Below are 21,713 nucleotides of genomic sequence, written 5' to 3'. Positions count from 1 at the left end.
CCTGGGAGTAAATTAATTTTGGATCCACTTTACAATCTCCCTTTGGATTCCACTCTTAGTGGATAGACCATGTCAAGAATCTTCATTGTTCACAACTTCCACTGAGACCTCTTACCATGTATTATCCACTAGCCCACAGCCCACGCCCAACCCAACATGGCCACTTTGTCAAAGAAATTCAATTGTTCAGTGAACTCTTTAGACAACTTTCTACACATAAATCTGCACTGACTTGCCTTGGTTAATCTGTATCTTACCACATTATATAATATATTGTTCAGTAATGACTTGCCAATGACCCTAAATAACCAAATGGTCTTGTCTACCTTGTTAGATAAAAATGTCATTCATACCCTCCTGCGGCTGAAGGACATCATAAACTGATGGATCAAAGACTTTACTTCTTTCTGTATCCTGGGATATACTTCACCCGACTTTGCTGATTTTACCTCTTAAGAAAGTACCACGAATTTCCGCAAAATTCCTCTGTTTATTCTGAGGCTGGGTCCTCTGGTCTTAGACTCCTCCACCACAGGAAACATGCTCTCCACATCCACTCTACTGAGGCAGTTAAACAATCAATAGAATGGATCTGCGGGTCCACACTGTATGACTCTAAGACTCTCATGCTAGTAATTCTGACTTCAACCTCTGCCATGGGATACAAAGCAATACATTTCAACGTTACCTTGTCATGCTTACACATACTATACAAAATACTAATGAGTGTATACTGTACGAAGGCATACCTATAACACTGCATAGACCATTCAAGTGTCATGCAGACTTCATCAAATTCACTACTTCCATTGACCCCTCTTACCACCTTTTCTCCACTAACTCACCCCCCCCCCCACCCCAACATGCACAGATCTCTTCAGGTAATGTCCCTTTTTCAAAAATAAACTTTAAACACTGCTAGAAATACAACATATACAGTGCATCACTCTCTTTGCAATCATGGTGTCACTCAGTTTACGCACATTGGTAGTGACCAGAACACCACTGCCACAGGTGTCTGAAAATCCTATACGACAGACTGACACCACCAGCCTCCCACCCCGTGGCAGGAAGCCCCTTGTCTACACTGCTTCCCCACAGAGTCCTCTGCATTGGCTGCCTCCGGGTTCAGTGCATGTCTCAGCACGTGCTCATATGTAGCCGGATTTTCTGGGAAGCTTCAGGAGGACCGAAGAGAAGCCTGTTCCCATTTGTACAGTGCGTCAGTCCTATCTGCCACTGCCTTGAAAGTGGTCAAAGTCTGAACCAAGCTCGAGCATTTATTTGTGATACAAAAATTTGAAAGGGGGGTAAAGCTAAGCAGGTGCTATGCCTGCCCAAGGGTGATCTGCATGCTAGCGCAGGGAAGGAGTGCCTCATACCTCCTCTGACAGAGGCATATCTCCGTCCCGCAACCCATTTTATTTCTATAAGCCTACAAAAAGGTTCTTTCGCACTCCAGTCTCAGCATATTAGTCTATTGCCTCAAAGTTCAAGAATCAAGTTTGTATTTCACATGTACATTAAAGCACTCAGTGAAATGCTTCATTTGCGTTAACAACCAAGACAGCCAAAGTCGTGCTGGGGCAAGTATTATCACACATTCCAGAGCCAACATTACCTACCTACTATGTTTGGTAAAACCACACAAAACACAACAAGCAACCAAACAACAACAACAGCAAACCAGGCCCTGTTCCTATACACATTCACAGTCCTTTAACCCCAGGACAGACCTCCAGCAGACTTAGAGCGAGGCCTGCAGACACTGGGCTTTGACCTCTGCAGCAGACTCGCAGATTTGGATTCAGCAAATGGGCTTTGACTACCAGACATCCGACACGACCCTCGGGCCTCGATCCTTAGTATCGATCCCAGGACATACCGACCACCAAATATTACTTCCGGCGTACGATGGCAGCACGTTCAATCGCGTCGGCTTCCACGGGGATCAACCACTGTCGTTTTAAAGTGTATTTCTTATGATCACAGGACCATGCTGATCATTACGAACTTGAAGTGCTGCAAGTCTACCCCATCAGTGAGTTGATCGTTGGCGGAGAAACTGAAGGAGCTGGATTGGTGCGGACCGTGCTGCTGCTTGGGTCAGAGAGGCATCGGAGGTGTCGGTGCACGAAGGCGGAGTGCGATCTGACAGCCAGTGATCACCTCAGTCGCTGTTCTTACCATCACGAGACCTAGGTGGACATTGTTAACATGGAATGCTGCATGTCCGATGATAAAGCTTCAACTTTTCATCTTTGCTTTTATATTCTAATCCTTTTGAAATAATTGCTAACATTGCATTTCCCTTCCTCATCAGTGACTCACCCTGCAAAAGAACCTTTAGGGAATCTTACACAATGACTCCCAAGTCCCTTTGCATTTCAGATTTTTGAATTTTTTCTCCATTTAGAAAATAGTTGGCCCTTCCATTCATTTTCTAAAGTGCATGACCGTACACTTCCCAACACTGTCTTCCATCCATTACTTCTTTGCCCATTCTCCTACTCTTTCTAAGATCTTCTGTAGCATCTCTACTTTCTCGAAACAAGCTGCCCTCCACAAACTTGGCTACAAAGCCATCAATTCCATCATCCAAATCATTGACACATAACATAAAAAGAAATGGTCCCAACACTGACCCTTTGTAGAACACCACTAGTCACCAGCAGCCAACCAAAAATGGCTCCCTTTATTCCCACTCTTTGCCTCCTGCCAATCAGTCAATGCTCTATCCAGGCAATTATCTTTTCTGTAATACCATGTGCTCTTAACTTGTTAAGCCACCTCATGTCTGACACTTTGTCAAAGGCCTTCCAAAAATCCAAGTAGACAACATCTATCAATTCTCCTTCGTCTCTCCTGGTTGTTATTTCTTCAAAGAATTCCAACAGTTTTGTCAGGCAAGATTTTCCCTTAAGGAAATGATGTTGACTTTGGCCTATTTTATCATGTGTCTCCAAGTACCCAAAATTGACAATTGACTGCAACATCTTCCCAACGACTGAGATCAGCCTAACTGACCTATAATTCACTTTCTTCTGCCTCTTCCATTCTTGAAAAGTGGAGTGGGAGTGACATTTTCCAGTCTCTGGAACCTTACCAGAATCAATTAATTCTTGAAAGATCATTACCAATATTTCCCCAAATTCTTTAGCCGCCTCTTTCTGGTCCAGGTGACTTATCCACATTTAGACATTTCATTTTCCCAAGAACCTTCTCCCTAATCATGACAACTTCACACACTCCTGCCCCCAGACATTGCAGCATACTGCCAGCGTCTTCCTTGTCCCCTATCACTACCTCTCCAGTATCATTTTACCGTGGTCCAATATTATTGGCTAGCTTAACTTCGTCTTTGACCTTTTCCTTCTTTATGACTGTTTTAATTGTCTTCTGTTGGTTTTTAAGTGCTTCCCTATCCTCCAACATCTCACTAATTTTTGCTCTAATAAATGCCCTTCCTTTGGTTTTATGTTGGCTTTGACTTCTCTTGTCAGAGATGGTTGTGTCATCCTGCCTTTAGGATACTTCTCCTTCTTTGGGATGCATGTATCCTGCGCCTTCCGAATTGCTTCCAGAAATTCCAGCAATTGCTGCTCTGCCGCCATCCCTGCTAGTGTTCCTTTCCAATCAATTTTTGCCAGCTCCTCTCTCGTGCCTCTGTAATTCCGTATACTCCACTGTAGTATTGATACATCTGACGTCAGCTCCTCCTTCTCAAATCGAGAGTGAATTCTATCACTGGCCTCTAAGGGTTCCTTTACCGTAAGCGCTCTAAGCAATTTCAGTTCATTGTACACCACCTAATCCAGAATATCTGATCTCCTCATGGGCTCAACCATGAGCTGCTCTAAAAAGCCACCTAGTAGGCATTCTAAAAATTCCCCCTCCTGGGATCCAGCACCATTGATTCTATTATATTTATTTTTTGCTGCTGTGAATCCTGCAAGAAATTAAATCTCATATATGTACGTCCACGATAAATTTACTTTGAAATTTGAACTTTGATGCATTTCACTATATGTATATGTAACAAATAAAGATCATCTTTAAATCTTCAAATCTTCTTTTTGAGGGAGTCTGGGCTTACCAAAAGAATGACTGTCTGTTGTAATGAATAAAGATTTTCACATCTGTTTTGACTGATGTTGTTACCAGAAAGACATTGAAGCTGGTGGATATGGAAGTCTTTATTCAGCACATCATACTGGAGCCGCATATACAGACATCTCAGGTCAATTGGGTCTTTCCTGGTCTGCAACTCACTCTAAAATGCAGCTCCAGGAAGACCATTGTTCCAAGCTGCCTTAAAAATTCAATCTACAATCCAAATTCCAATCTGAAGGCTTGTTCCTGTAGAAATTAGTATTTGCTATATTCCATAACTCCACAATACACCCTAACAATATCCATCCGTTTTTCTCGTGACTTAGTCTCTGTCAGAGCATTCTCTATATATCATGTTTCTTGAGAGCAAAGTAAAAGTCTGTGTGCATGTACCCACTGTTAAATGAGGAGAGAGGTCAATTAAAATAAATTGATGTCTGGAAATGTGTTAACGAGAATGAATGTCCATTTTAGAGCATGGAAACCTATAGCCACTTCCAATAGTCCTGATGTAGAGTCCTGCCAAAGGGTCTCGGCCCCAAACGTTGACTGTACTTTTTCCCAAAGATGTTGCCTGGCCTGCTGAGTTCCTCCAGCATTTTCTGTGTCTCCCTGGGATTTCCAGCATCTCCTGTTTGTGATTGAGCCACTTACAATGGGATCTTGGGCACAAATTAGTTTAAGACTATAGCAAATATTGCTAAGCGATTGATAGTGATAATCAGATACAAGGGGCGGAAGAACAAGCCTTTGTTGCATTGTACAGTAGTACAATTGGGGCGGCATGGTAGCACAATGCTTTACAGTACCAGCAACCCGGGTCAGTACCGGCTGCTGTCTGTAAGGAGTTTCCATTCTCCCCGTGACCGCATGGGTTTCCTCCCACAGTCCAAAAATGCACAGATTAGCAGATTAATTGGTCCTTGTAAATTGTCTCGTGATTAGGCTAGGGTTAAATCGGGGGCAATGAGGCGAGCATTCAGTCCATGACGACAGACAAGAAAAGCTCGTTTTTCATTGCAACAAGCACAATAACACACTGAGCACGATGAGCCAGGGAGAGAAATTCTCCGTCATATGCAGATGGGGGAGGTGATTATCGCACACCTCAGTTACACTCAGTGTGACCCACAAACACACAAGCGATCAACTATCTAACCCGGGCTAAATGAAACAATAAGTGAACTTAAACATTTCACCATAATTTCATGAGCATATTTTAAAACAAGAACAATAAATATCACTGGACTCTGGGAGCATTGCATAGAGTTCTGGTCGTCTAACTATAGAAAGAATATTGAGGCTTTGGAGAGAATGCACAAGAGGTTTACCAGGATGCTGACTGGTTTAGAGGGCATTGATCTGAATTGAATTGAATTGAATTTACTTCTTACATCCTTCATATACGTGAAGAATAAAAATCTTTATGTTACCTCTCCATCTGAAAGTGCAATGTGCAAATTATAGTAGTTTGTAATAAATAATATGTACAGTAAGATGTACAACAGAACAGTCAATATATCTTAGAAATACAATTGTATCAGTGTGAATTAACCAGTCTGATGGCCTGGTGGAAGAAGCTGTCCCGGAGCCTGTTGGTCCTGGCTTTTATGCTGTGGTACCATTCCCCAGACAGTAGCAGATGAAACAATTTATGGTTGAGGTGACTCAGGTCCCCAATGATCCTTTGGGCCCTTTTTACACACCTGTCACTGTAAATGTTCAGAACAGTGGGAAGTTCACATCCACAGATGTGCTGGGCTGTCCGCACCACTCTCTGCAGAGTCTTGCGATTGAGGGAAGTACAGCTCCCATACCAGACAATGATGCAGCCAGTCAGGATGCTCTCAATCATACCCCTGTAGAAAGTTCCTAGGATTTGGGTACTCATGCCAAACTTCTTCAACCGTCTGAGGTGAAAGAGGTGCTGTTGTTTCTTTTTCACCACACAGCCGGTATGTACAGACCACGTGAAATTCTCAGTGATGTGTATGCTGAGGAACATAAAGCTGTACACCCTCTCAACCCCAGATCCATTGATGTCAATAGGGGTTAGCCCGTCTCCATTCCTCCTGTAGTCCACAACCAACTCCCTTGTTTTTGCAACATTGAGGGAGAGGTTGTTTTCTTGACACCATATTCTGTCGTGAAAGGCTGGACAAACTTGGGTTGTTTTCTTTGGAGTGGCGGAGGCTGAGGGGAGATCTGTTAGAGGTTTACAAGATTATGAGAGGCATAGATAGAATAGCAGGGAGTATATTTTTTCCAGGGTAGAAATGCCTCCTTCCAGTGGGCATGCATTGACGGTGAGAGGGGATAGGTTCAAGGGGTAAGCTTTTCACTCAGAGAGTGGCGGATGTATGCAATGTACTGCCTGGTATGGTGTTAAAGGATATATATTAGAAGCTTTGAAAAGAAGTTTAGACAGGCACATGAATGTGAGGAAGATGAAGGGATATAGACATCATGTAGGTAGGGAGGATTAGTGTTGGGGGTTTAGATTTACTTTTCAGCTGGTTGGGTGCAACATTGTGGGCCAAAGGGCCCTGTACCTGTACTGTACTGCTCTCGGCTCTATGTAATGTGAAGCAGGAGAATCACTCACAAGTTTATTTATTTTTGTTGTTATTCTGTATACGCCAAGCGTACAAGTGCCACAGAACGGTATACCTCATATACTATCTGGGTAGTCTCCAGCCCCTTGGTATGAGCACTGAATTCTCCAACTTCTGGTAATTCCCTCCCTCTCCCTTCCCCCATCCCACTTTCACTCTGTCTCCTCTTCTATCTGCCTATCACCTCTCTCACAATTCTGCCTTCTTCCACTACCCATAGTGCTTACCCCTTAGATTCCTTCTTCACCTCTCCTGCCTATCCCCTCCCTGCTTCCCCTCCCCCACCCCTTGATGTTTCCTCTGATTGGTTTTCCACCTGGCACCTTCCACCCTATCCCCACCTTCTTTATAGGACCCCTGCCCCTTCCTTCTTCAGTTCTGATGTAGGTTCTCAGCCCGAAACGTTGACTTCTCCTTTCAACGGATGCTGCCCAACCTGCTGAGTTCATCCGGCTTGTTTGTACATGTCGATTTGACCACAACATCTGCAGCGTACTTTGTGTTTAGGTACAGAACTTAGCTTTCTGCAGGAGCAACACAGCATATTACAAAGACAAACAGAAGTTAACTGTCAAGGTCCCTTCTGGCAATCCCCCACCTTGCTATTTACCTCAGGATTTGGGCCTCAATCCCCTCATTTAGTTTCCAATCATTCCCAGGTTCCACTAACTACACACGCCTGCTTTCCATCAGAAAATGCAGAATAAAGACCCTGTGATCACAATGAGCAGCTGCCAGTTCGTTTGTTGACTCCAGTGTGAGTAACCTCGTTTAATGATTCTTAGGACGGTCAGTTCTAAGTCAAGCATCGCTCCTGGATACTGATTCCATGCTTGTTAAGTCAATAATGCTTCCCAACTCTGCCTCCGCGCCCGTGTTCTGCACTTGGGTTCGTCCACTGCCATGCTTGTGTAACATTAACGTTATATAAAGTATATAGAACATACATGGCAAAATAAACATAGTGTGACATTAGTGGGAGAAGAAAATGAATATATTCTGAAGTTGTTCAGGATTTTTCAGGTCGGATCAAGAACCTGATGGTGGTGGGGAAGAGGCCGTTGTTGAACCTTGAGTGTTGGGTCTATGGGCTCCCGTACGTCCTGCCTGCTGACAGTGTCGAGAAGAGGGCACAGCCTAGATGCTGAATGTTCTGATGGGTTTTGCCTTCTGAGATATCACTTCTTGTAGGTGTGCTAATGGTGGGAAGAGGCTGAGTTCCATACCTTCCCTGGCCTCTTGTGCTCCCGTGCATTGGAGTGATGCAACCACTGAACACATGTAGAAGCCTGTCAGAGTCTTTAATGTGGAATGTCCTTAAACTTCTAAGAAATCGGAGACATTGGCATGCCTTCCTCATGGTTGCATCTAAATGCTGTGCCCAGGAAAGTTCCCTGAGATGTTGATGGCCAGGAATTGAAGCTGCTCTCCCTTTCCATTGTTGACCTCTCAATGAGGACTGGTGCACATTTGTCCGAATTTCCCTTCATGAGGTACGTTGTCAACGCCTTTGCTGATGTTGCGTGCAAGGTTATTTTTGTGATATCACTCAAGCAGCTGACCTGCTCGTTTCTTTCCTTGCTTCCTTCCATGATTCTGCCAACAACAGTGGTGCCAACGGCAATTTTGTAGCTACCTTTAACTGATTAAGCAGAAAAGAATTTATTCAATTGATTCTTCCCCTGCAGGGGAAGAGGAAGCTATTCATCTGCATGGTGTGGACGATACACTCACCCCAATTGCACTAAATATAACGATTTTATAGACATCTGGAGATAGGGTGCAATAGCTTCAAAATTGTACCACAGTTCAGTTATCGCCTTTAAACCAACCATTTTTTTACTATTGTATTTCCTTTCTTTTCCTGGGAATGCCAGCAAGAAAATGGATCTCATGGTAGTATATGGTTACATTATACTTACATAAGAACCATAAGAAATAGGAGCAGGAGTCGGCCATCTGGCCCGTTGAGCCTGCTCTGCTATTCAATAAGATCATGGCTGATCTGACCATGAACTCATCTCCACCAACCTGCCTTTTCCCCATAACTCTTAATTCCCCAACTTTGCAAAAATCTTGCCTCCACTTCTTCATTGGGCAGAGAATTCCACAGATTCATCACTCTCTGGAGAAAAGCAGTTCCTCCTCATCTCTGTCCTAAACCTCCCACAAAACTTGAGGCTACGTCCCCTAGTTCTCGTCTCACCTACCAGTGGAAATAACTTCTCTGTCTCTATCTTATCTATCCCTTTCATGATTTTATATGTTTCTATAAGATCTTCACTCATTCTTCTGAATTCTGGCAAGTACAGTACCAGGCTACTCAGTCTCTCCTCGTCTCTTACCTTGATAATAAATTTACTTTGAACTTCGACCCTGAAATGTGAGGGTGACTGATAAACAGGAGGAAATCTGCAGATGCTGGAAATTCAAACAACACACACAAAATGCTGGTGGAACACAGCAGGCCAGGCAGCATCTATAAAGAGAAGCACAGTCGACGTTTCGGACTGAGACCCTTCGTTAGTACTTTCAGTCTTTCCTTTCAGTTAGTCCTGACGAAGGGTCTCGGCCCGAAACGTCGACAGTGCTTCTCCTTATAGATGCTGCCTGGCCTGCTGCGTTCCACCAGCATCTTGTGTGTGCTGGGTGACTGATAAGCTGCTTCTGACTTGACCCTCCCTGTTTCAGCATGATCTTCAAATTAGAAATAATAACTGATGGCTTTTTATTTACAATAGAAAACACCAAAGAAAATCAATCTTTAGAAAGAGTAGCACACTGATAATATGTTATCGCAAGCATGTGTTTTCCCTTATTAAATCAACCAGGATTGGATAAACAAACTGTGAACCTAGAACTCAAGTAGGTTATCTGTTACGACCCAGGTCAGCAAAGAGTTAGAAATAGTGAAAGGCAGCTATGCAGATTGTACACATTATCATAAGATGGGGTGTTAACCCATAAAGCCATAAGAGATAGGAGCAGAATTAGGCCATTCAGCCCATCAATTCTATTTCATCACGGCTGATACCGGATCCCATTCAACCCCATACACCTGCCCTCTCACCATATCCCTTGATGTCCTGACCAAACAGGAAACTATCAACTTCTGTTTTAAATATACCCACAGACTTGGCCTCCACCGCAGTCTGTGGTAGCGCATTCCACAGATTCACCACTCTTTGGGTAAAAAAAATCCTCTTTATTCTGTTCTAAAAGGCCATTGCTCAATTTTAAGGCTGTGCCCTCTAATTTTGGGTACTCCCACTAGAAAAATATAGAAATCTAGAAAACCTACAGCACAATACAGGCACTTCAGCCCACAAAGCTCTGCCGAGCATGTCCCTACCTTAGAAATTACCTAGGGTTACTCATAGCCCTCTATTTTTCTAAGCTCCATGTACCTGTCCAGGTGTCTCTTAAAAGACCCTATCGTATCCGTCTTCACCATCATCATTGGCAGCCTATTCCAAGCACTCACCACTCTCCTCTCTGTGTTAAAAACTTACCCATGACATCTCCTCTGTATCTACTACCAGGCACCTTAAAACTGTGCCCTCTCATGGTCGCCATTTCAGCCCTGGGAAGAAAGCCTCTGACTATCCACATGATCAATGCCTCTCATCATCTTATACACCTCTATCAGGTCACCTCTCATCCTCCGTCGCTCCAAGGAAAATAGGCCAAATTCACTCAACCTATTCTCATAAGGCATACTCCCAATTCAGGCAACATCCTTGTAAACCTCCTATGCACCCGTTGACCAGACCTGAGCACAGTACTCCAAGTGGGTTCTGACCAGGGTCCGATATAGCTGCAACATTACCTCTCGGCTCCTAAACAGTCCCACAATTGATGAATGCCAATTCACTGTGTGCCTTCTTAACCACAGAGTCAACCTGCGCAGCAGCTTTGAGTGTCCTATGGACTTAGACCCCAAGATCCCTCTGATCCTCCACACTGCCAAGTCTTACCATTAATACTATATTCTGCCATCATATTTGACCTACCAAAAAGAACCACCTCACATTTATCTGGGTTGAACTCCATCTGCCACTTCTCAGCCCAGTTTTGCATCCTATCAATGTCCCACTGTAACCTCTGACAACCCTCCACACTATCCATGACACCGCCAATCTTTGTGTCATCAGCAAACTTACTAACCCATCCTTCCACTTCCTCATCCAGGTCATTTATAAAAATCATGAAAAGCAATGGTCCTGAGGCACACTACTGGTTACTGACCTCCATGCAGAATATGACCCATCTACACCCAGTCTTTGCCTTCTGTTGGCATGCCAGTTCTGGATCCACAAAGCAATGTCCCCTTGGATCCCATGCCTCCTTACTTTCTCAATAAGCATTGCATGAGGTACCTTATCCAATGCCTTGCTGAAATTCATATACACTACATCTACTGCTCTACTACCTTTGTCAAAGTGTTTAGTCACATCCTCAAAAAATTCAATCAGCCTCGTAAAGCAACCACTGAAGTAAAACTCACTGGTCTATAATTTCCTTGGCTATCTCTACTCCCTTTCTTGAATAATGGAGCAACCTCCGCAACCCTCCAATCCTCCGGAACCTTTCCCATCCCCATTGATGATTCAAAGATCATCACCAGAGGATCAGTAATCTCCTCCCTCACCTCCCACAGTAGCCTGGGGTACATTTCGTCAGGTCCCGGTGACTTATCCAACTTGATGCTTTCCAAAAGCTCCAGCACATCCTCTTTCTTAATATCTACATGCCCAAGCTTTTCAGTCCATTGTAAGTCATCCCTACAATCACCAAGATCCTTTTCCATAGTGAATACTGAAGCAAAGTTCTCATTAAGCACCTCTGCTTTTTCCTCCGGTTCCGTACACACTTTTCCACTGTCACACTTGATTGGTCCTACTCTCTCACGTCTTATCCTCTTGCTCTTCACGTACTTGTAGAATGCCTTGGGACTTTCCTTAATCCTTTCCGCCAAGGCCTTCTCACGGCCCCTTCTGGCTCTCCTAATTTCTTTCTTAAGCAACCAAGCTCCTTCCTACTAACCTTACAATCTTCTCGATCTAGATCTCTATCATTACCTCGTTTTTTGAACCTTTTATAAACTCTTCTTTTCTTCTTGACTAGATTTAAAACAGCCTTGCCCTAGCGACATACCAATTGATATTTGGGAAATTAAAATCTCCCAGCATGACAACCTTATTATTACACCTTTCCAGAATTTGTCTTCCTAGCTGCTCCTTGATATCCCTGTTACTATTGAGTGGTCTATGAAAAACACCCAGTAGAGTTATTGACCCCTTCCTGTTCCTGACTTCTGCTGGGTGAAGAGGGAGAACAAATTCAAAGTTAGAGCATATGGGGGCAGGATGGTAGCGTAGTGACTGGAACAAAGCTTTACAGTGCCAGTGACCTGGGTTCAGTTCCTGCCACTGTCTGTAAGGAGTTTGTATTTACTCCCTGTGACTGCATGGATTTTCTCTGAATGCTCCAGCTTCCTTCCATGGTCCAAAGGTGTACCAGTTGATAGGTTAGTTGGTCAGTGTAAGCTGCCCTGTGATTAGGCTAGGGTTAAATTGTGGATTGTTGGACTGAGAGGGCCTATTCCGCGTAAATCTCAATAAATAACAAATATCTACATCCTTCAGATCTTTCTGCCTCATTTATTTCAGATTATTCCAGGAAGTAAGTACACTACAATTGGAGCAAACTTCAACCACAACTTCCAACCCATTTGTGAAATCCGAATGGTCTCAAGCGGCACCAGACGAGTGTCCTAAAGATGTTTAATTGAATCATATGTGCAGTCTGATGTGAGTGATAAGAAGTGTCCTAGAGGTCATGGGTTAAGTGTGTGTAACCCCTTGGGTCGCCTCAGGCTCGCTCAGCTCGTTCTCGTCTAGGGGGAGCAGCCTTCGGCCCCGCCAAACTGGGTAATCAGCTGGTGTGGATGCTGTGTGATGTCCCCGCCTCGCCCAAAAACAGACAGTACACCATATGCGATTAAATGAGTACAATTTATAAAGGTTACTATAACTAAGTGATTAATAACGATACAGTATATATGAAGAGAAAATTAAAGAAAAGGCGCCAAACTTATCAAAGTCCAAACCACTTCGTGCACAGCCGTTGGAGCTCAATTACTGAAGTCTTCTGGCCACCATTCGCTCCCCTCCGAACTCCTCGACTCTCCAAACAGCTCAGGACCCTCCGAGTGGTCAACCAAGCACATCTAGCTTCATCACCCCCCCCCCCCCCGTCCTCGGAGAATCTCCTGGCCTCGGACCCCCCTTTGGGGTCCGATCCTCGCCCAGTTTAGAGCATTGCGTCCTCTCTCTCGACCCCCTCGCGCCGATCTGCCCAAAAGCCCGTCAACAAAAGCTTACAGACTCAGAAGAAAGAACATTAATCCCCATTTGGTTTACAAAGGAATACCATTCTCGTTATCAGTAAATTAGCATTCCTGCTAGTTAACAAAAAGAAGAAACCCTCTTTACACTCTCCCTCCACCAAATAAAAGTCATGTCCTCATGACTACTAAATAACTCGCCACCTTTCCTGCCAACACACCGTAACCCAAGCACAGACAGTGACATCTCCTCCCCTCACAGTAACCATCACGCCCTGTTCCTCAGGCGCTACTTAGGCCAACTATCTGGGAGTTCCCTAACCCTTCTGAGACCTCCGTACCCCCTCACCTAAACCCTTCAGGCTCGGACACAACTGGGGATACCTTGGGCCCACTACCAACTCCTCTCTCAACCTCTCACTCATGCCCCACACTGCACACAGCTAACCCTCCCCGCTACACCTGACTCAATGGGAGAAGGGCCAAAGGTCTCTTCCTCAATCGAGGGAAAGTCAGCAAAAGGCAGCATGTACCACACATCCAGCACATCATCCATCGAATCTGTATTCTTCCTCATTCCTGTGATCGGTAGCTGCTGTTTGATCTTCTCCAAACGGAAACACGTGGCCTGCACTGCTCCCACAGTCTCTTCAGCCTCCTGTTCAATATTCACTGCACTTCTCTCCAGCTTTTTCTTCCTCATGACTTCTTCCAGATCAACTTTCAGGTTTTGCACTTCATTTGAACTGTCGATGGTCATCTTCAGGTTCCCTTCAAGCTTCCGCTTCTCTCTTCTGAGATTTGTCTGTAATTTCTTCACCTCCGCAAACTCCCCTCTCCGGATTCTCAGTTTGCTATTACCCTCAGTCAGACAACTTTCTTCATTCTCTCCAACTTGTAAGTCTTCCGAATGGTTCCAGATCACTTTCTCCAGTCTCTCCGTCTTCATTTCAAACTTGGTTCCGTAGAGACAGTCACTCACGAGCTGTGACCTTCGCCAGCCCTGGCACGTGTCCCGAAAACACTTTAACTCGGTAGTTCTCAGCTGCTCCTGCAACGACCTCACTTCATATTCTCCTGAGGCAAATCCAAACACCAAGAGATCATCCACATACACCAAGACTCCAAACACCTCCACATCCCCTATGGTCTTCCACCTGCCCAGCAGGAAGGTTGCAAGGGCTCCAGATATGCCCTGTGGCATCTTTTCGGACCCAAAGACTCCTAGGGAATTTATAACGACCGTCTTCTCCTTGTCGGCCCCACTCATCGGGATCTGGCAACATCCACTCCTCAGATCCAGCACCTTAAACCATTTCGCACCACTCAGACAGGCCATCGCCTCTCCGGCCCTCAGGGCCATATTCTGGTCACTGACAGTGCGCCTCTTCAACGCAATACAATCCACACACACGCTGCCTATGTCTTCCACGGCTTCAGGGGCCAGTCGCCGCAACCTCTCTCTCTCCGAGGTGTCTTCAGCAGTCAACTCCGCTCCCTCGTGGTATTTCGCAGCGTCCACTAAGAGGGTCTCACCCTCAGATACTTCCCCCAGGCCGTACCGCCACTGGCTCTTGTTTGAATTCGGTATCAGCCCAATGCTGCTACACACGTCCACACAAGCAGCTCGAAACTCTGGGTGCATCGACAATGCCTCCATACACCGCTCACCCGCCTCTTCCGGGCAGGCCCCCAAGCACACCAGCAGGATATTGGTTCTCTCTAGAACAGAAACGCTGCCCGTCTCAACAGGGTCCGGACACATCAGCATTAACGATTCATGAACCTCAGTCTCCTCCACATTTGCCTCCAAGAACTCCATTTTCACTGACCAACAACCGTCGTCTGGATAATCACCGGCACTGGTACCCCGAATCTCCAGTGTCCTCAATGTCGTCAAGGATAAATGCTTCCAATAACGGTTATGAAACAAACTGTACAGCAACTTAACCGGCGCCCCGGTGCCGAGGATGGCTTTAACTTGACTTCCATCCATCCGTAACAACACCTGTGCGCGTGGCCCCTCTAAGCCTTCAGGAATAGAGTCTGTTCCTTTCAGGAGTTCCTTGGTACATTGCTGGGAATGTGCTCCCCCAGAGACCCCAAGCCGTTCCCCCACTGGGCCTCCTCTAAGTTTCCCCGACACCTCTCGAATCAACGGAACAACTGATCCCCTTGACAGATCCCCTTGGCACCACAAGTAATTTATCTGCCCCCCTAGGCAAAAAGGGATACCCTAAAAACTTCCCACCAATCTCCTGCCACGGATATGATAAGCCCCCCAGCTGCGGCATTTGACTTCCAGTCGAACCACACGCATTTTCCCACACTTTCCCAGAACTGGCAGCGGTCACTTCGAGGTAATTGCGCCCGACAGTTCTAACAAAGTCACCAGCCCGCCTGCTCAAACTTTCAACCCGTCCCTGTCGCTTTCCCTCAGCCAAGCACTGCCACTCACCCAACAAATGAGGGGTCCGCTCCGCCCACGCCTCCGCCCCTTTAGGGCTGGACGTTATTCCAACAACCGGGCGGAGCTCACCACTGCTGAAACATCCCAACCTGTCACTCCTCACTCTCCAAACAGTACGGACAGCCCATGGTCCCACCACCATTTCGTCAGCACTAGTCGGAAATCGAACAACGACTTCCAGGCTAGCAACAGCAGCCACCCCACCCAACACACACGCAGTGATAACCAGCAATCGCACACCAGCTCTTCGCCGCAGACACAATCCAAAGAGGGCGATCCCACAGCTTCCACCCTGGACGAGCACCCCACAATGTAACCCCTTGGGTCGCCTCAGGCTCGCTCAGCTCGTTCTCGTCTAGGGGGAGCAGCCTTCAGCCCCGCCAAACTGGGTAATCAGCTGGTGTGGATGCTGTGTGATGTCCCCGCCTCGCCCAAAAACAGACAGTACACCATATGCGATTAAATGAGTACAATTTATAAAGGTTACTATAACTAAGTGATTAATAACGATACAGTATATATGAAGAGAAAATTAAAGAAAAGGCGCCAAACTTATCAAAGTCCAAACCACTTCGTGCACAGCTGTTGGAGCTCAATTACTGAAGTCTTCTGGCCACCATTCGATCCCCTCCGAACTCCTCGACTCGCAGCTCAGGACCCTCCGAACTCCTCGACTCTCCAAACAGCTCAGGACCCTCCGAGTGGTCAACCAAGCACATCTAGCTTCATCCCCCCCCTCCTCGGAGAATCTCCCGGCCTTGGACCCCCCTTTGGGGTCCGATCCTCGCCCAGCTTAGAGCATTGTGTCCTCTCTCTCGACCCCCTCGCGCCGATCTGCCCAAAAGCCCGTCAACAAAAGCTTACAGACTCAGAAGAAAGAACATTAATCCCCATTTGGTTTACAAAGGAATACCATTCTCGTTTTCAGTAAATTAGCATTCCTGCTAGTTAACAAAAAGAAGAAACCCTCTTTACATGTGAAAAGTGAAATTTTTAAGGGGAAAATGAGTAGGAACCTTTTCACTCAGAGGTTGATGAGTGTGTGGAACGAGCTGTCAATGGAAGTGGTTGATGGGGGTTCAATTGCAACATTCAAGAGAAATTTGGATAGGTACATGGATGGGAAGGGTATGGAAGGCTATGTTCTGGGAGGCAGATCTATGGGACTAGGCCGATTAATGGATTGGCAGGGGCAAGAGAGGCCCACAGGGCTTGCTTCGGTGCTGTAATGTTTTATGACTAAATGCAGACAAGCCTAAACATGAGATATAATCATAACAGCTTGATCTGCTAAAGGTCGGCACTGTAACTGTATCATCCAGTTACGCGCTTAAAAACTGAACGATCCTCAACCAGTCTGCAAAACATTTTGTTTGCCAGCTTCTACCTGTTCTTGAGGTACTGCTTAACGTTTAATGTTAACCCATGACATTCACATTAATAATTAGGGTGAATAATAAACAGAAGAGGTTATTCAGATGCTGGAACTGCAGAGTAACAAACACAAGATGCAGCAGGAACTCAGCAGGTCAGGCAGCATCTATACAGAGGAATAAACAGTTGACATTTCGGCTTGAGACCCTTCGACAGGACAGTTTGTTGTCTTTTGCATGCTGGCTATCCATCCTGTTGGTGTGGTCTTTCATTGATTCTACAATGGTTATTGGATTTGTTGAGTATGCCCAAAAGAAAATGAATCTCAGGGTTGTATGTACTTTGATAATAAATTTACTTGGAACTTTGCTGAAGGAGAGGTGAAGTCCTTTGTGATTCTGAGATCTGAGTGAGGAAACAAATAATGGGGGGTGTGAGGTGGAGGGGTGGGTCCATAACCAATGATCTCCTCATGTATCTGTTCTGATGAAAGGTCATTCTGTTTCGCCCTCCATAGATACCACCTGACCAACATTCTTTTAGTTTTATTTCAGATTTCCAGGAGCTGCTGTTTCACTATTGTGGTTGGACTCTTATTTCTCATGTTTCTATTGTTGTCGAAGATTAAGTGAGGAAATTCTCTCCAGTCTCTCAATCGTTAGCTCATAGAAGACAGGTTTGCAAGCCTGTAGGTGAAATATTGTGTTTCTGGTTCAAAGGAAAGGAAAGGAAGATGGTTTGACAAAAAAAACACTTTGTAATACAGATTTCAGAACTTCAGAAACTGAATCTGAAGAAGTTTGATGTTTTCACGTGCACGATCAAGGACAGGCCGAATGCCAGCTCCCACAGACTCGGAAATTGCAGAATGCACCACCTCCTCATCATTATCCCAGTAGCAATCAAGTTCAATGTAAATTTATAATCTGAGCACCTACTGTATGGTATGTCACTGCATGCTTCTCTCGGAGTTATTTTCTTACAGGCATTCACAGCAGAACAATGGAGTACAATAGAATCAGTGGAAAACTGCGCACAAAGACTGACAAGCAACTAATTATTAATAATAATAATACATAAGTAAATAAATGATAGCACGTAATAAATAATAATGGCCATGGTTGTGTCTGTCATGTCCAACGATGAAAGGAAACCTGGGCAGGAGAGTTTTTAAAATGGAAAAGCTGTTGCACAGGGGCAGTTCCACTCTCTCAGCCTCAGAAGTCCGGGTCCAGTAGTCCGGACAAACGTCACAAGCTGCAGACTTCCCTGGTGGCAGTGGATTACCGTGACGGCTTTGGCACCTTGTCACGCCAGTCTCTCTCCACGCAGCGCTGCAGGGACCGCCTTCCTGGCCGTTGGACTCCATCTGATCTGCCCGGTCCGCCGGAGCTGACCTGTCATGCTAGGGCAGGCACGTCCCCCGTCTCGCTGGGGTATGAGGCCTGTTGGCTACCCTCGTCTGGTCTGGCCCGCCTGTTGAAGCCGCGTACCGGGGTGGTGGCCGCTGTCGTGTGAGAAGAGCTACTTGGAACCACAGGCGTCTGGTGGGGATGAAAGGTGAGTCAGCTACCCTGTTATGGATATGCCAAGCCCCTTCACATGAGGCGCCACCCCTCCCAGGACACCCCATACACCCTACATAATAAATATTAGATGATCCGGGGCTGACATTTACTTCCTTCACAATGCTGCTTGCCACAAAAGAACATCAGGCTTACAATGCCCTCACGATAAGAAGGCCATAAAAAGCCTCCTTGCTCCCAGACTGCACTGCAGACATCCCACCTTTCCCGGAAGTTCCAGGAGTCTCCTGCATATTGATAGCGGCTCCTCGACACCCGCAAATTATATACAATATCCCGGAAATTGATTTTTTTGAGAGCGAGCGAGTGAGAGGGGGAGAGAGCGAGTGACAGACGTAGTGAGAGAGTGACAGAGAGAGTGTCCTGATTGGTCTCTCTTTGTGCTGAGTAGACCTATCAGTTCTCTCTGTGGGCGGGCTTTACAGTCGACCTCTCTCTCTCTTTCATTGTCCATCAGTTCAGTTTAGTGTCCTGCAACACCATGGCAGAGTGTTCCAAAAAAAGAAAATATAAAACGTACTTCACCCCAGACTACACTAAAGTGTACCCCTGCCCAATAGGGGTCAGAAATAATGACAGTGTTGACCACTGCACTGTTTGCAAAAGTGACTATTTTAGTGCCCATGGTAGGTTAAAATGTAAAAGACATGTTGAGGTGAGTTTAACAGGTGTCATTCATTCATTAGCATAACTAACGTTATTTAAACTAACTGGCTAACTGCTAAGGAGCTATATTGTTGTCCTACATGATGAGACCAAACTTCCTGTAGACTTGCTTAAAGTTGTAATAGAATAAAATATTGACTCCATGATAATATAAGTACATACTTTAACGTACATATTTAAATTGTTGTGTTCTTTCATAATCAAATGTCCTGTGTACATACACCCTTGGAGGATGAGCAGGGGGGTGGGGGGGGGAATATGGGGTTGCGGGGGTGTAGGTGGTGGTGCTACCTCCCTGAAATGAGTTTTTGCAGGGTGGGATGTATGGCACTGGGGCAGCTCATCTTTCTCAACCTCAGAAGTCCCCTCCCTTAACACCCCATGACAGCTTGTGCAATTCCACCTCTGGTGCAAGGCAGCACATGCACAAGCAGAGAAAGCAGAAGTTAACACGGTAAGACAGAGTTAACCGGGGTTCCCACCCTCACTATTTCTGGAGAGGAAATTGCTGACAACAGCACCTCTGAAATGGTTGGCAGTGGAATGTCTAGTGACACTTGTGGACTGCCCTCCCAACCCCGCCCTCCCCAGCACATTCTGTGTGAGCGCTGGTTGTAAATACAAGTGTTCATGTGATAAGCAAATCTGTATCTGATGGGGCTTGTCAGCCATGGCTGGCAGCTTATTTAGGAGGACAACTCTGATTTCAAGTGTCCGCTGCCTTGCGGCTATACTCCCTCATGGGGAAGGCTTCAGGAGTAAACCCCAGGGGAAAATTTTGAGCTGGAGTCCCTAAGGCAGTCCTACCTTGAGTTCAACACTGACTGGCAACTTTTGTGATGCCACTGGTGCCAAATTGCGTCAGTACCTGTTGGGTTGATCAGCTGCATGAGGGGAGGGTGGGGAAGCTTGCTTATCAAGACAGCTAGGTCACTAGGTCGCAACACCCATGGTTGAGCCTGACCTATGCAGGCCCACTATCTGAATCTGAGGTTATTAGCGGGAGGGCTATCTGATTAAAAATGATGGTAGCGATGTAACCTCCTCTCTTCAGTTTGCCTCATCTACTTTCCAGGGCTACAAATGGTGTAAGCAAGCTCAGCTCATCTTCCCCATCCTCCCATCTGTCCTGCCCATCCCACAGACCTCCCTTCCCTTTATTCCAGTCTTACTGCATTCTTGCTTCTGCAAAACCAAAAGCTCATTCAAACCAGTATGTAGGGAAAACAGCAACATTAGGCAACAGCACGAGTTCAGAGTTCAAATTAAATCATTATCAAAGTGTGGCGACCCACTTCCCAGCGCACTCGAACCGCCTCACAGAGTGGCGCGCGCCGGCATTGAGGCTAGTCCCAAAGAGGGCGCCAAGTCTGCTTCACCAGCAAGGGGAAAAGCCCGTGCGCGGGATGGGACTGTGAATACGCACTTCCTACAGTTCTCCCCCCCCCCCCCCCCGGGGAGGGCGGGATCAGGAAAGCCTTAAAGCGAGGCCGCAAAGTTTGAATAGGTCTCTTTTGCAACTGCTGCTCACCGACTCCGTGTTGTTTATTGCAGCGTTGCGTGTAGCACACCGCTACAATTGGTGACCCCGACGGCCCAAACGATATTTGGGCTGAAGATGACCGACGCCGCAGTTTCGTTAAAACTGCCAAGCTTCTGGACACTATGGTTCCAGCAAGCAGAAGCCCAATTCCACATTCGGCCGATAACCTCAAATGCCACATGTTACTTCTACGTGGTGAGCTCCCTCGACCAGGAGACAGCCGCCCAGGTTGAGGAGTTCGTACAGTCTCCCCTAGCGGACGGCAAATACACGGAATTGAAAGCCTTGCTCATAAGGACTTTCGGACTCTCACAGCGCGAGCAAGCTGCCCGCTTACTGCACCTGGATGGTTTGGGAGACAGACCGTCATCGGCTTTGATGAACGAGATGCTGTCCCTGGCTGGAGGTCACAAGCCCTGCCTCATGTTTGAGCAGGCATTCCTGGAGCAGCTGCCCGAGGACATACGCCTGCTGCTGTCCGACGCAGATTTCAGCGACCCCCGGAAGGTGGCAGCCCGGGTGGACTTGCTGCGGAAAGCCAAGAAGGAGAGTGGGGCGTCCGTCGCACAGATCACCAGGCCACGCTCCCAGCAGCAAACCAGACCAGGCCTGGCCGCAGAGCCCGCTAACCCCAGAGGCAGGGATAAGGAGACCAACGAACAATGGTGCTTCTACCACCAGCGGTGGGGCGCAGGAGCCCACTGTTGTCGCCCGCCCTGCAAGTTCCCGGGAAACGGCAGGGCCAGCCGCCGCTGATGGCTACGATGGCTGGCCATCGGGATAGCCTCCTGTATGTGTGGGACAAGCGGTCGGGACGCCGCTTTTTGGTCGACACCGGAGCCGAGATCAGCGTCTTACCTCCGACGAGTGATGACACCCGCAACAGGGCACCAGGTCCCACCCTGAGGGCTGCGAACGGCAGCACAGTAAGGACCTACGGCACCTGTACGGTGTGACTGCAGTTCGGCTCCAGCCAGTTCATGTGGGACTTCACACT

The sequence above is a fragment of the Hypanus sabinus genome, chromosome 19 (assembly GCF_030144855.1).
Source record: "Hypanus sabinus isolate sHypSab1 chromosome 19, sHypSab1.hap1, whole genome shotgun sequence".
NCBI classification, from domain to species: domain Eukaryota; kingdom Metazoa; phylum Chordata; class Chondrichthyes; order Myliobatiformes; family Dasyatidae; genus Hypanus; species Hypanus sabinus.
Note: the sequence above shows the minus strand (reverse complement) of the source record.